Here is a 16,301-nt window from a genome sequence, read left to right on the forward strand (position 1 = left end):
ACTTTAAATCAGTGGTTCTCAACCTTTTTGAACAAACGCCCCCTGACCTCTTCATGACCCTCTTAACGCCCCCAAAAAAAAAAACACTTCAGAAATACTATTACTGCCAAACAATTGCAACACTGATACCTGAAGCCTGAGTTTTTGGTAAAAAAAAAAAAAAAACTGAAACAGAAACAGAAGTTTCTTATTGTATTTAAACTACATGTAAAAGCCTCAAGTTGAGTAATATTGTGTTTGGAAAAAAATGCAAAAACACATGGATTGTTTGAAAGGTATTGCAAATGTATTTAGAAATTCAAACAAATTCAGGCTCACACAAATTTTTTTTTAAGATGAACCAATCACGTGAACAATAACGTAACTAACCTAAATGGCCAATGAAAAAGCAGCGGTCGTTCGCGCACTCAATTAGGCAATATATACTAGGCTTCAAATTTGAATAGCCTACAAACAGTCATTTCTACCACTCTAACAGCTGCGGCATTTGTTTTTAGGCGTTGCTATGGAGATCATTTGCCGGTAACTAGCCGAGTGGGTTATTAGCAACATTTAAATATGAATTCATTAATTTGCACAGACATAATTTTACTTTACATTCAAATGAACATTGTATGAGTTGTCAGAGGCTTAAACGTTGTGATGAATAACAGTGAGTAACGTAGGGTGACCACCTGGCTATTGCTCTGTTGCAGGTCAGCAGACCTGATTTTGCGGGACACGAGGGAGAGAACTTAAGTTAATATTAATATAGTAGGTGAATAACTGCAAAAAGACAAATAATATAAAATCAATATTTATATTATTATGACTTTATTATTCCCATCGGCCAATTACACATTGCAGAGTAGAGATGCGCGGATCAGCTCTAACGTCACCCGAATCAGCTGTTAAAAACAAACTCACCATCACCAATGATTTTCTCCGATTAGATATCCGCACCCGATCATCACATTACAATTAAATTTCTCAGGGCCAGATGTACTAACGCTTTTGCAACTAGGCTACTTCAGGCGTATTTGTTTCGCAAAGTGCGCATAAAACCATGGCGAGGTATGTACGAACGGGACGCACCGAGATGAAAGCGCAGATTGCCTGTCGCGTGTCATGCATATGCATTCATGGGATGGACAAGGGGAAAGTGGGAGTGTCACATAAATAGATGGGAGGGGAAGCGTAAACTGCGCCTAATTATGTATTCCGCGTTATGTACAGAAAAAGCCGGTGAAAGCGCGCCTCTATTTTGCGCTGAAAATTCTCCGCCTATTAAAAGCATGTGTAACTTAGGAAGCGGCTCTCCTGGCATATCCTCCTGGTGAAGTGGCAGCAGTAATCCGAGCAAAACGAAGACATAGGCTAAGGAGAAGAGCTGAAAAGATTTTTGCGCAGGCCGCCTGTTGAGTGCCTCTGAGTAACGCCCCCCATTTGTGCCTGAGCGCCCCCCTCTCTGCTGCCTCGTTCACACCGCCCCCCAACACTGTCCAAACGCCCCCTAGGGGGCGGTACCGCCCCCGTTGAGAAACGCTGCTTTAAATGATAATGAGGTTTGGTCACCCCGCCACTCCCTCCGTTCTGGGGGAATTGTAGTCTTGAATCATATGCATTTGCAAGATGTACACAGTATTTTGCCAGTATTGTGTTACCATTCATCTTCATGCAGTTATAACTGTTTTTTTTTACATTACTTCTTAATCAGTAACATACAAGTAAACCAGGTGTAACTTAGTGTTACCATTGTTAACTGTAACACCTGCGTACACAGTTTTTAATAACACAATAACCATAACGCGTTGTTCATTATAAACGTGTGATTATGAATTATATTGAGAACGTCGTAACGTTATGGAAAACATGCCGTAATGTACCCTGAGTGTAAACATTAGCCACATGCAGTTTAGCGTTGTTTTGGTTGAACTCACCTCTGTGTGCTGCTTTACCTGCAGTTGAGCGTTGTTAAACTCACCGATGAATGGTGTTGTACGCCACAATGAGCGTTGTTAAACTCACCGATGAATGCGGTTGCCTATGAACGCGCTAAACCTTTGCTGAGAGGGCACTTTGATATCAGATTGTGAGGGTTTTTAAAATAAAAAAAACTGTTGGAGGGCCAGATAAAGATGATCTGGGGGCCACCATTATACTAGCCCTGCCATAGATCATTCATTGTAGCCTATTCCTTTTTATTTTTATTTATTGCAGTCTCGACCCATTCGCAGCAGACGAAAAACGTGCGTGCAGGTCCAGCTGTTTCGTTTTGGTGGTGCGATGAAGACTTTCGTCGAACATCAGCACGAACGGTCCCGTGATTTTGGAAATTAGTCATCATCCGCTATTCCAAAGCGCGTAATGGCTGATGGCTGTAGTTTGATGGAGACCCTTGACAGCAGTTAGATATTTTTCACTTTTTGAATGAGACTCCAGCGCCCGTACACCCAACATTCCCAATTTAATAGCTTTCTTGCATAAGCAGTAGGCTTCAAATGCGTTATTTGCAACTGGCTTTAACCAAGCACGAAATTCAGATTTTTCAAGCCAAGTATCGCTAAACTTGCACTTCCTCATAGCTGAATAAAATCCGTTTAACGTCTTTCTGTTGTATCCGAGAGACTCGCGCCAATAAAACGAAAGCTCAAATCTGGCTGTTGCATGTTGGTCTATTTTGTAGTCATAATACAGCAAATTATATTCGGACTAGCGAAATAAGAAACTACAACACCACGGAAGTAAAAAAAAGAAACATTCCAAAGCGCTGCGGGAGCATTTAAATGAGATTTACATGGACGTAGGAAAATTAAGACCTGTTAAAAATTATTTAAGACCTAGAACACAATACTTCAGCAAATTTAAGACTTTTTAAGGCCTTAAATTGTGATTTTGAAATTTTAGACTTTTTAAGACTTTTTAAGACCCCGCGGAAACCCTGTTTTTTTTTTTTTTTTTTGTTTTTTTTTGTAGAGTATTTTTTTATTGTATCACCAAAGCAATGACGCTCACGACTCCCGTTGAAGTATCCAGCATCTGTAAGGTCTGCAAATAACTCCATCCAGAACTGAGACCTATATACATTTTGAAGAGTCCTCAAGCTGATGTTTACACCGTGTACAGCGTACGAGTGGCCCTCGTTAAAATATTGAACGAAATGATGCAGTATGTCTTGTTTTTTCGTCTGGTCCGCGTCTTTTAAAATCTCCAAACACCGTTCTCAACAGTCAACACGTACAAGTGTTCTTCTTACGTTAAAACAACGAGAATACAGAAAATGTGCTTAGACCTCCATCTAGTGGTTATATTATAGAATTAAAGGAGTAATTACATATGAGACAGCTTTATAACTGAAATAGACAAGTTTAATATAACTATTCTGATAAGTGTATATTTCCAACGTCATGTTTGTGTTATCCGTTTCTGTAAGTTTTTGTGACGTGTTTCAGAAAAATAATCGCTTAGACAGAGTAATAGTTTATTTTCATCTTAACCGGACATCACAGTTGATCAGTGAAATAATTCATAATTCAATATATTGATACCGATTTCTTTATCAACTGTTTGTTCAATTGAGACATAAGGGGTGATTTCAAAGCATTTTGAAAGTGACACACTTCCTTCTGCCAGTTGGTGGCGCTATAACTTTGACTCACAATAGTCACATCCACGCGACCGGCCTCTTCAAGTGAAGAAACTGCTTAAGTTTCATCGAGATCAAGTAATGTATGCAGAAGTTATAACACACTTCCTTGCTGTTTAAGCTTCATTTATGTGCTTTTTTGAGCTTCAAAGTTCTTGTGCAATGTGTTCCACATTCAAACCAAAATATCTGACTCTAGGTCAAAGTATGAAACCAATACCCCACTTTTTTCTGAAGGTGGCGCTACTGAGCCCCTGCACCAGGCATCAAAAAAGAAAATTCAAGTTTGAAGAGCTGCCGCGACAGCAGTATTTAAGATATCAATAATTCTTTCACACGTCTACATCTGCCGTGTGTTTACATTATACACCTAAAGTTTGAAGTAAATCGTGTAACAATAAGTGGGTGATTTTAAAGCATTTTGAAAGTGACACACTTCCTTCTGCCAGTTGGTGGCGCTATAACTTTGACTCACAATAGTCACATCCATGCGATCGGCCTCTTACAGCGAACACACCGCTGAAGTTTCATCGAGATCAATTAATGTATGTAGAAGTTATAACACTCTGACTGTTTATCGTTTCTCGCCATCATTTCGTTTCCTCGCCACGGCCAAACCGTTGGAGATATCAAAAATCTGCCGGCAATTTTTCATGGTCAATGTCTTGACATCATGCTGACCGAGTTTGGTGGCGATTGGTGGAGTTCTCTGGGAGGAGTATTCCAAATTCCATTGCGTGCGTTTTTCAAACAACCCTAAATAGACGGTTTCCTGTTGGTCTGGGGTAAAAAGTAAAAGTATGAAGGATATATGAAATGATGAGATCTATATGTGTACCGAGTTTCATATTATTACATGCAAGCGTGTTTGAGTTATAGACCAAGTTTTCGGCCCCTGTTCCAGGGGGCGCTGTCGAGCCCCCCTGCCACGCCCGGGTACCAGCTTCAGGCCGGCCCTAATGACCGCAGGTTCTGACCCGTGTGCAAAGTTTCAAGAGATTTTGAGCATGTTAAGAGCCCCAAAAGTGCCCCGTAAGTCGTAAAAAAAAAAAAATAATAATAATAATAATAATAAATATAGCTGCAAGCAGCGATGGCGGGCCCAAGCCGGTGGCACCGCCACCCACGTGCCTTTAGGGTCGCTGTGCACGATGGGCAATAACATAACCTCGCTTTGACCGTCGAGAAGATGTGTGCTGTAGAGCTTGCATCAGTGTGGGCTCTGCAAAAGTGCGCATCGAGGGCACATATCAACCACAAAGTTTGCAAGAATATGTAACGAGGCACACGTGCCAGGTCTTGTGTGTCACACTTGTATAAGGTTTAATATAATTCAATATGGGCCAACTGATCAGAAGATAAGGAGCGGCTACTGGAGAGAGGGAAACAACACAGCAGGTAGGTGAAAACCAAGAGCTTTTTTTTACTGGTTGGAATCTTGTATTTGTTGAAGAAATTCTTAATTGCAATTTGTCTGGAGCATGTAAATCTCAATACTGTAATTTGACAACATACAATGTATGATAATGCTTACAATCAAATCTGTTTTTTGAAATTCCAGGAAGTTGGACTCATCAACTCAAACAAATCAACTCAATTGACAACAGTTGTCATATACTTTGTATGAAAATGAAATAATAAAATGAAACTTGGAAAACTCAGTAGACACCCTCGCCGCTCTCTCCCAATGTTTTTTGACAGCAGCAGTGTGGCCCGCAGCAGTCTCAGTGTGCTGCTACCATTGGCTCCTTGGAGTGTCAGTCAATGCAGCACGATCCATAATTGGATGAAACACTTTCTCTTCTAAAGCACTCGTTGTTCTCTCTTATTCGCTTTTTCTCAATTTTCCCATCTTTTTACACATCTCTCAACTCTTCTACTGGTAGCCTGGATCATCTGGGTTACAAATATCTCAGCTCTGTTGGTCCTTTCAATGTAAGTAAATGAGAAGTGGTGTGAAACAGATCAATAATTAAGTCATTTTTTACTATAAATCTCTACTTTCACTTTCACAAGCTCTTCTCTCTTAAGAGTTCTTTTTCAGTTTTTTTTTTTTTTTTGGTGATTTACATAAGCATATCACCCCTCCTGAGCAGGGTTGACAATTTATAGTAAAAAATATAAAAATACTATATATACTACATACAATATATACTATTTATTTTTTTCACACCCACACCTATAATATCCCTTCTGAAAGTATGGATTAAACCACTGGAGTGTTATGGGTTACTGTTATGTTGCATTTATGTGATTTTTGGAGCTTCAAAGTTCCAACAGAGAAATTCCCTCCCCCTCCCCTCCCCACACACACACACACACACACACAAAAAAAAATGGCAGGCCATTCTGTCTGTCAGAGAGAGAGACACAGAGAGATAAAACACAGAACGGTCACTCTGTCTGTCAGAGAGAGAAAAATTCAAAGAAATCCACATTCAAACCACAATATCTGACTTTCTGTTGGTCGGAGCTAATGACTGTAAATTAGAAAGTTGTTCGGCTTGACGAGCACAATATACACGCCGAGTTTTGTAACTGTAGATAGAACTAACTAAGTTATAACACACTTCATGTGTCCTTTTTTAGTCATAAATCAATTTCCTCGCCACGGCCAAACCGTTCGAGATATCAAAAATCCGTCCGGTATGTAGCATCCTCAATGTCTTGACTTCATGCCGACCGAGTTTGGTGGCGATTGGATTCATTCTCTAGGAGGAATATATATAATTCCAGAGCACGTGTTTCCAAACAACCCATAATAGCCGACTTCCTGTTGGGCTGGCGTAAAACTTAGAGCACGAAAGTTGTTCGGCCCGATGAGATCTACAAGTGTACCGAGTTTCATATTATTACATGCAAGCATGTTTGATATATGGACAAGTGTTCGAATCCCATTCCAGGGGCGCTGTCGAGCCCCCTGCCACGCTCGGGTACCATCTTCGGCCCGGCCCTGATGGCCGCGGGTTCCGAGCCGTGTGCAAAGTTTCAAGAGTTTTCGAGCACGTTAAGGGCCCCAAAACCTTGAAAAACCAAAATAAAAGCATTCTCATTCAACAGCCAAATCACCCCCTCCCCCAGAGGGTCAGTGAGAGAGGCAGAGAAAATTCTCCAAAACATCCACATTCAAACCAAAATATCTGATTTCTGTTGGTCTGAGCTAATGACTGTAAATTAGAAAGTTGTCCGGCTCGATGAGAACAATATAATTACTGAGTTTTGTGACTGTGGGTCAAAGTGTAAAGCAACCCCCCCACTTTTGTCAAAAGGTGGCGCTACTGAGCCCCTGCACCACGCCCGTTTCTGAAACTTTGCACATGTCTACTGGCTAATAAATGTGATGTGTCTGTCAAGTTTCATGCAATTTCAAGTATGCTAAGAGTCTCAAAAGCATCAAAAAAGAATATTCGAGTTTGAAGCGTTGCCGCGGCAACAGTATCAAAGATATCAATAATCCTTTCACATGTCTACATCTGCCGTGTGTTTACATAATACACCTAAAGTTTTAAGTAAATCGGGTAAAAATAAGAGGGTGATTTCAAAGCATTGTGAAAGTGACACACTTCCTTCTGCCAGTTGGTGGCGCTATAACTTTGACTCACAATAGTCACATCCATGCGATCGGCCTCTTACAGCGAACACACTGCTGCGGTTTCATCGAGATCAATTAATGTATGCAGAAGTTATAACACACTTCCTGTTTCTCTTTTCGCGGCATCATTTCGTTTCCTCGCCACGGCCAAACCGTTCGACATATCAAAAATCCGCCGGCAATTTTTCATCCTCAATGTCTTGACTTCATGCTGACCGAGTTTCGTGGTGATAGGTGGAATTCTCTAGGAGGAGTATTTCAAATTCCATTGCATGCGTTTTCCAAAAAACCCTAAATAGACGATATCCTGTTGGGCTGAGGTAAAAAGTAAAAGTATGAAGGATATATGAAACGATGAGATCTATATGTGTACCGTTTCATATTATTACATGCAAGCGTGTTTGATTTATGGACCAAGTTTTCGGACCCCGTTCCAGGGGGCGCCGTCGAGCCCCCCTGCCACGCCCGGGTACCAGCTTCAGCCCGGCCCTAATGGCCGCGGGTTCTGACCCACGTGCAAAGTTTCAAGAGTTTTTGAGCACGTTAAGAGCCCCAAAAGTGCCCCAATAGTCGTAAAAAAAATAATAATATTAATCCTAACGAAAACAATAGGGCCTTGCCTTTTCAAGGCTTGGGCCCTAATAAATAGCTGCAAGCAGCGATGGCGGGCCCAAGCCGGTGGCACCGCCACCCCCGTGCCTTTAGGGTTGCTGTGCACGATGGGCAATAACGTAACCTCGCTTTGACTGTCGAGAAGATGTGTGCTGTAGACCTTGCATCAGTGTGGGCTCTGCAAAAGTGCGCATCGAGGGCACATATCAACCACAAAGTATGCGTGAGCACCCTTCTGATACCTAAAATGAAAAATGAGACACCCTACGGTCTCATGGAGTTAATGGACACATGAAATAAGTACACAAGACTGAAAATTCATATGAAGTGTGCCATTTGGGACAGGGCCTATGACCGTGAACCACAATAGTCACATCTATGAGGTAATTCAAATGTAGAATAATTTTTAATGTCATAGGATGTCATAGGCCAATATCTTTTGCAGCACTTAAATGTGTTAATCCAGAAGGCCAGTATTTATCTGGAGGTCTTTGTACAGGTTTATTAATGTAATTATAATTTACGCTTATGTGTTCCTATGATATGCAATGGAAGTACATTTTTATGTTTTACATGGGTGTATTCACAATACATAGCATACGATATCATATTTTACGATTATTTATCATTATGTTAAGTAGATCATTAAAGTTAAGATAGTAAATGTATTTATATATTTTGTAGTAGCTAATAAAACAAGCAAGTACACTGTGGGAATTATGAATTATACCAATGGAGTCGTATGGATTGCTTTTATGCTCCCATTATTATGCTGTCCTTTTTTATTCATAAATTAATTTCCTCGCCACGGCCAAAACGTTGGAGATATCAAAAATCCATCCGCAATGTAGCATCCTCAATGTCTTGACTTCATGCTGACCGAGTTTGGTGGCGATTGGATTAATTCTCTAGAAGGAATATATATAATTCCAGAGCATGTGTTTCCAAACAACCTATAATAGCCGACTTCCTGTTGGGCTGGCGTAAAACTTAGAGCACGAAAGTTGTTCGGCCCGATGAGATCTAGAAGTGTTCCAAGTTTCATATTATTACATGCAAGCATGTTTGATATATGGACCAAGTTTTCAGACCCCGTTCCAGGGGGCGCTGTCGAGCCCCCCTGCCACGCCCGGGTACCAGCTTCAGCCCGGCCCCGATGGCCGCGGGTTCTGACCCGTGTGCAAAGTTTCAAGAGTTTTTGAGCACGTTAAGGGCCACCAAAAGTCACGGAAACCTTGAAAAACAATATCTTAATGCAAATCTCACCCAACAGAAAACCCCTCTCCCTCCCCCTCCCCTCCCCACACACACACACACACACACAGAATCGCAGGTCTGTCTGTCAGAGAGAGAAAAATTCAGAGAAATCCACATTCAAACCACAATATCTGACTTTCTGTTGGTCGGAGCTAATGACTGTAAATTAGAAAGTTGTTCAGCTCGACGAGAACAATATACACGCCGAGTTTTGTAACTGTAGATAGAACTAACTAAGTTATAACACACTTCATGTGTCCTTTTTTAGTCATAAATCAATTTCCTCGCCACGGCCAAACCGTTCGAGATATCAAAAATCCGCCCGGAATGTAGCATCCTCAATGTCTTGACTTCATGCCGACCGAGTTTGGTGGCGATTGGATTCATTCTCTAGGAGGAATATATATAATTCCAGAGCACGTGTTTCCAAACAACCCATAATAGCCGACTTCCTGTTGGGCTGGCGTAAAACTTAGAGCACGAAAGTTGTTCGGCCCGATGAGATCTACAAGTGTACCGAGTTTCATATTGTTACATGCAAGCATGTTTGATATACGGACAAGTGTTCGAATCCCATTCCAGGGGGCGCTGTCGAGCCCCCCTGCCACGCCCGGGTACCATCTTCGGCCCGGCCCTGATGGCCGCGGGTTCCGACCCGTGTGCAAAGTTTCAAGAGTTTTTGAGCACGATAAGGGCCCCAAAACCTTGAAAAACCAAAATAAAAGCATTCTCATTCAACAGCCAAATCACCCCCCTCCCCCCAGACACAGAGAGATGTAGGGTCAGTGAGAGAGGCAGAGAAAATTCTCCAAAACATCCACATTCAAACCAAAATATCTGACTTTCTGTTGGTCTGAGCTAATGACTGTAAATTAGAAAGTTGTCCGGCCCGATGAGAACAATATAATTACTGAGTTTGTGACTGTGGGTCAAAGTGTAAAAGCAACCCCCCCCACTTTTGTCAAAAGGTGGCGCTACTGAGCCCCTGCACCACGCCCGTTTCTGAAACTTTGCACATGTCTACTGGCTAATAAATGTGATGCGTCTGTCGAGTTTCATGCAATTTCAAGTATGCTAAGAGTCTCAAAAGCATCAAAAAAGAATATTCGAGTTTGAAGCATTGCAGCGGCAACAGTATCGAAGATATCAATAATCCTTTCACATGTCTACATCTGCCGTGTGTTTACATTACACACCAAAAGTTTTAAGTAAATCGGGTAAAAATAAGAGGGTGATTTCAAAGCATTTTGAAAGTGAAACACTTCCTTCTGCCAGTTGGTGGCGCTATAACTTTGACTCACAATAGTCACATCCATGCGATCGGCCTGTTACAGCGATCACGCTACTGAAGTTTCATCGAGATCAATTAATGTATGCAGAAGTTATAACACACTTCCTGTTTCTCTTTTCGTGCCATCATTTAGTTTCCTCTCCACGGCCAAACCGTTCGAGATATCAAAAATCCGCCGGCAATTTTTCATCCTCAATGTCTTGACTTCATGCTGACTAAGTTTCGTGGCGATTAGTGGAATTCTCTAGGAGGAGTATTTCACATTCCATTGCATGCGTTTTCCAAAAAACCCTAAATAGACGATTTCCTGTTGGGCTGGGTTAAAAAGTAAAAGTATGAAGGATATATGAAACGATGAGATCTATATGTGTACCGAGTTTCATATTATTACATGCAAGCGTGTTTGATTTATGGACCAAGTTTTCGGACCCCTTTCCAGGGGGCGCCGTCGAGCCCCCCTGCCACGCCCGGGTACCAGCTTCAGCCCGGCCCTAATGGCCGCGGGTTCTGACCCGTGTGCAAAGTTTCAAGAGTTTTCGAGCACGTTAAAAGCCCCAAAAGTGCCCGAATAGTCGTAAAAAAAAAAAAATATCCTAACGAAAACAATTCTACAATATAGCTGCAAGCAGCGATGGCGGGCCCAAGCCGGTGGCACCACCACCCCCGTGCCTTTAGGGTCGCTGTGCACGATGGGCAATAACATAACCTCGCTTTGACTGTCGAGAAGATGTGTGCTGTAGAGCTTGCATCAGTGTGGGCTCTGCAAAAGTGCGCATTGAGGGCACATATCAACCACAAAGTATGCAAGAATATGTAACGAGGCACACGTGCCAGGTCATGTGTGTCACACTTGTATAAGGTTCAATATAATTCGATATGGGCCAACTGATCAGAAGATAAGGAGCGGCTACTGGAGAGAGGGAAACAACACAGCAGGTAGGTGAAAACCAAGAGCTTTTTTTTACTGGTTGGAATCTTGTATTCGTTGAAGAAATTCTTAATTGCAATTTGTCTGGAGCATGTAAATCTCAATACTGTAATTTGACAACATACAATGTATGATAATGCTTACAATCAAATCTCTTTTTTGAAATTCCAGGAAGTTGGACTCATCAACTCAAACAAATCAACTCAATTGACAAAAGTTGTCATATACTTTGTATGAAAATGAAATAATAAAATGAAACTTGGAAAACTCAGACTCAGTTTGGTTATGACCCAATAACATTTTTAGAAACAATAAACAATGTTCTCAAAACAACATATTGCAACTTAATAACTCAAATCACTTAATAACAAATCAGTCTTTTCAGCCAAATGAATCAAATGTTCAAAATCCACTGAATTGATTCAGTTAGTGTCAGTTCAGAGTCAAATGTCTCGGATCAAAAGAGTTTTTGACTCTTTAGAATCGTTCAGTTCAGAATCGATGTCTATCCGTTCAAAGCTCGAGGAAAAATATGCAAAAACAAAGTCTAGGTCCAATTTGTCCGAAAACGAAAAGGTTTCTCATACCAGTTTCAATGAGTTCAAGATCAAAGTTCAATCAAATGGTCTCCGTGGGTGGCTCGCCTTTTACATACGCTCATATGCGTTGCACGTATCCAGGATGTTGATCACAATTTCTCGGAAGAAACACACATACAACAAAAAAAAGAAAACAGCCTTGCAAAAACACAAGGCAGAACAATAATTAATCTTCCATTCAAACACTTTCATCAACAAATATCATGTATACACTTCAAACAACGTATTAACTCAATATCTTGACACTTACACACAACATAGTCACTTTTCATCGACTCGTTTGCATCTTCACATGTGATTAGCTTTAGCCCAACGTGCAAATTAACACTAGCTCACACACTATGCACAAGCGGCCTATATGAACTCTAATGTCACACTACTGATTTGCCGCTAGTGCCTGCAACAGTTTCTTGTAAAATGTCAAGTCAATAAACAAAAAAACAACTCACCAAGGCAAGAATTTCACATCTTATTTTGCAAGAAGATAATTTGCGGTGCTTTTTGGCTCCGTGTATCTACATCGGTTTTTATTCTCGACTTCAAGGCCAGCTCTTCAAAGTTATCACTTTCACTCAAATGTAATCTTTGGATTGCATTCAAGTTTCTTTTCCTCAATATCTACTTTTTAATGAGGAGTATCTGCTTCGCCTGACTCGCTCGCTCTCTCCCAATGTTTTTTTGACAGCAGCAGTGTGGCCCATGCAGTCTCAGTGCGTTGCTACCATTGGCTCATTGTCGTGTCAGTCAATGCAGCATGATCCATAATTGGATGAAACACTTTCTCGCCTAAAGCACTCGTTGTTCTCTCTTATTCGCTTTTTCTTAATTTTCCCATCTTTTACACATCTCTCAACTCTTCTACTGGTAGCCTGGATCATCTGGGTTACAAATATCTCAGCTCTGTTGGTCCTTTCAATGTAAGTAAATGAGAAGTGGTGAGAAACAGATCAATAATTAAGTCATTTTTTACTATAAATCTCTACTTTCACTTTCACAAGCTCTTCTCTCTTAAGAGTTCTGTTTCAGTTGTTTTTTTTTTTTTTTGGGTGATTTACTTAAGCATATCACCCCTCCTGAGCAGGGTGGACAATTTATAGTAAAAATATAAAAATACTATATATACTACATACAATATATACTATTTATCTTTTTCACACCCACACCTATAATATCCCTTCTGAAAGTATGGATTAAACCACTGGAGTGTTATGGGTTACTGTTATGTTGCATTTATGTGATTTTTGGAGCTTCAAAGTACCAACAGAGAAATTCCCTCCCTCCCTCCCCACACACACACACACACAAAAAAAATGGCAGGCCATTCTGTCTGACAGAGAGAGAGACACAGAGAGAAAAAACACAGAATGGGAGGGGTCACTCTGTCTGTCAGGAATTCCAAGAAATCCACATTCAAACCACAATATCTGACTTTCTGTTGGTCGGAGCTAATGACTGTAAATTAGAAAGTTGTTCGGCTTGATGAGAACAATATACACGCCGAATTTTGTAACTGTAGATAGAACTAACTAAGTTATAACACACTTCATGTGTCCATTTTTAGTCCTAAATCAATTTCCACGCCACGGCCAAACCGTTCGAGATATCAAAAATCCGTCCGGAATGTAGCATCCTCAATGTCTTGACTTCATGCCGTCCGAGTTTGGTGGCGATTGGATTCATTCTCTAGGAGGAATATATATAATTCCAGAGCACGTGTTTCCAAACAACCCATAATAGCCAACTTCCTGTTGGGCTGGCGTAAAACTTAGAGCACGAAAGTTGTTCGGCCCGATGAGATCTACAAGTGTACCAAGTTTCATATTATTACATGCAAGCATGTTTGATATACGGACAAGTGTTCGAATCCCATTCCAGGGGGCGCTGTCGAGCCCTCCTGCCACGCCCGGGTACCATCTTCGGCCCGGCCCTGATGGCCGCGGGTTCCGACCCGTGTGCAAAGTTTCAAGAGTTTTCGAGCACGTTAAGGGCCCCAAAGACTTGAAAAACAAAAATAAAAGCATTCTCATTCAACAGCCAAATCAGCACCCTCCCCCCAGACACAGAGAGACGTAGGGTCAGTGAGAGAGGCAGAGAAAATTCTCCAAAACATCCACATTCAAACCAAAATATCTGACTTTCTGTTGATCTGCGCTAATGACTGTAAATTAGAAAGTTGTCCGGCTCGATGAGAACAATATAATTACTGAGTTTTGTGACTGTGGGTCAAAGTGTAAAGCAACCCCCCCCACTTTTGTCAAAAGGTGGCGCTACTGAGCCCCTGCACCACGCCCGTTTCTGAAACTTTGCACATGTCTACTGGCTAATAAATGTGATGTGTCTGTCGAGTTTCATGCAATTTCAAGTATGCTAAGAGTCTCAAAAGCATCAAAAAGAATATTCTAGTTTGAAGCGTTGCGCGGTGACAGTATCGAAGATATCAATAATCCTTTCACATGTCAACATCTGCCGTGTGTTTACATTATACACCTAAAGTTTTAAGTAAATCGGGTAAAAATAAGAGGGTGATTTCAAAGCATTTTGAAAGTGACACACTTCCTTCTGCCAGTTGGTGGCGCTATAACTTTGACTCACAATACTCACATCCATGCGATCGGCCTCGTACAGCAAACACACTGCTGAAGTTTCATCGAGATCAATTAATGTATGCAGAAGTTAGAACACACTTCCTGGTTCTCTTTTCGTGCCATCATTTCGTTTCCTCGCCATGGCCAAACCGTTCGAGATATCAAAAATCCGCTGACCAATTTTTCATCCTCAATGTCTTGACTTCATGCTGACTGAGTTTCGTGGCGATTGGTGGAATTCTCTAGGAGGAGTATTTCACATTCCATTGCATGTGTTTTCCAAAGAACCCTAAATAGACGATTTCCAGTTGGCCTGAGGTAAAAAGTAAAAGTATGAAGGATATATGAAATGATGAGATCTATATGTGTACCAAGTTTCATATTATTACATGCAAGCGTGTTTGATTTATGGACCAAGTTTTCGGACCCCGTTCCAGGGGGCGCCGTCGAGCCCCCCTGCCACGCCCCGGTACCAGCTTCAGCCCGGCCCTAATGGCCGTGGGTTCTGACCAGTGTGCAAAGTTTCAAGAGTTTTTGAGCACGTTAAGAGCCCCAAAAGTGCCCCAATAGTCGTAAAAAAAAAATTAATAATAATAATAATAATAATAATAAATATAGCTGCAAGCAGCAATGCGGATTCCTCCTCAAAATGGCAAATCATTTAAAATTGATCAGTAGATGGTTGGGGATAAACCCTCCCAATTAAGGAATTCAAAAAAACATGTCTTTGTCTGAATCCTAAACGAAACATTTTCAATGTACAGGAAAATCCATACCGGACCTTATGGATCCTTGAGGCTTTTGTGTTCCCAATGAGAAATGAGGCATGTACACCAAGTTTCAGAAGAATTGGACAAATGGCGTGGAAATGGTATCACTTTGAAAATATTTTTTTGGGGCGTGGCCTGTAGCACCACCTATGGTCGAATGTGGGCCATTCATAATATACTGTTTTTTGTTCTTATATACAGATTGTATTAGATTTGCACTACGTGTGTGTATGTGGGTATGTATGAAGGTGAGTTTATGTACGTATATGTATAATTATTTATTTTGTGTTCTTTTTTGTTTTTAATTACCTATGCCTTGCTGCTGTTTTTTTTTGGTATTGTTTGTATTGTTGTTGACTGGAAGCTCCTGTCACCTAGACAAATTCCTTGTATGTGTAAGCATACTTGGCAATAAAGCTGATTCTGATTCTGATTCTGATTCTGATTCTGATTCTTGGTTTGTGGGTTCCTGTTGGCCTGTAGTATCAATGTACAAAATTAGAAAATATTTGACCAGAAAATGGGAATTTTGGAGTGGCCTGTAGCGCCCCTAGGGGCTGAATGTGGGCCATTCTTGGTTTGTGGGTTCCTTTTGGCCTGTAGAATCAATGTACCAAATTAGAAAATGTTTGACCAGAAAATGGGACTTTTGGGAATTACCTGTAAGCCCCCAAATGGCTGAATGTTGGCCATTCTTGGTTTGTGGGTTCCTGTTGGCCTGTAATACCATTGTACCAAATTAGAACATTTTAGACCAGAAAATGGGAATTTCGGCATGGCCTGTAGCGCCCCTAGGGGTGAATGTTGGCCATTCTTGGTTTGTGGGTTCCTGTTGGCCTGTAGTATCAATGTACCAAATTAGAACATTTTTGACCAGAAAACGGGAATTTTGGCGTGGCCTTTAAGCCCCCTAGTGGCTGAATGTCGTCCATTCTTGGTTTGTGGGTTCCTGTTGGCCTGTAGTACCATTGTACCAAATTAGAACATTTTAGACCAGAAAATGGGAATTTCGGCATGGCCTGTAGCGCCCCTAGGGGCTGAA

Source organism: Xyrauchen texanus, unplaced genomic scaffold (genome assembly GCF_025860055.1).
Source record: "Xyrauchen texanus isolate HMW12.3.18 unplaced genomic scaffold, RBS_HiC_50CHRs HiC_scaffold_294, whole genome shotgun sequence".
NCBI classification, from domain to species: domain Eukaryota; kingdom Metazoa; phylum Chordata; class Actinopteri; order Cypriniformes; family Catostomidae; genus Xyrauchen; species Xyrauchen texanus.